Source organism: Anopheles gambiae (genome assembly GCF_943734735.2).
Source record: "Anopheles gambiae chromosome X unlocalized genomic scaffold, idAnoGambNW_F1_1 X_unloc_54, whole genome shotgun sequence".
NCBI lineage: Eukaryota > Metazoa > Arthropoda > Insecta > Diptera > Culicidae > Anopheles > Anopheles gambiae.
The window spans coordinates 41,748-42,500 of NW_026902664.1; positions in this window are offsets into that span (position 1 = coordinate 41,748).

Consider the following 753-nt stretch of genomic DNA (forward strand, 5'->3'; position numbering starts at 1 on the left):
ATCCGATATGCTGCGCCCATCTGGCATGGCGAGGTGACGAAGAGAGAGTGTCGTCGACTTTTGGAGAGGGTTCAGCGAGTCTCAGCACGGAGGGTGGCACGCACCTTCCGTACCGTAAGGTATGAGACCGCCACCCTCCTCGCCGGGCTGACCCCCATCTGTCTCTTGATAGAGGAGGATGCGCGAGTGTTCGAGCGTGTTAATGATCCGGGTCGGTCGATAACGAAGGCAGCCATCCGGTTGGAGGAGAGGCAGCGCACCATCACGATGTGGCAGAGCCAATGGGACGCCGAGGCCGACACCTCCAGATACACCCGGTGGACGCATCGGATAATCCGCGACATCAGCGCTTGGCAAGGCCGGAGACACGGGGAGATGACCTTCCACTTGGCCCAGGTGCTCTCTGGACATGGGTTCTTCAGAGAGTACCTGGCCATCAACGGCTTTACGGAATCCCCTGACTGTCGCAGCTGTGCGGGTGTTCCGGAAAATGCCCATCACGCCATCTTCGAATGCCCCAGGTTTGCTCGAGTGAGGATGGAGTACTTTGGTGAACTGGGGCCGAATCCGGTCACGCCGGACAGTCTTCAGGACTTCCTTATGGGCAGCCAAGACAACTGGAGCAGCTTCTGTGAGGCGGCACGTCGAATAACAACAACGCTGCAGCGTGACTGGGACACGGAACGAGAACAGCGGGCTGCTTCCAATCGTGAGGAAGCTGAAATACAACAGCAGCTACAGCGAGAGGAAGAC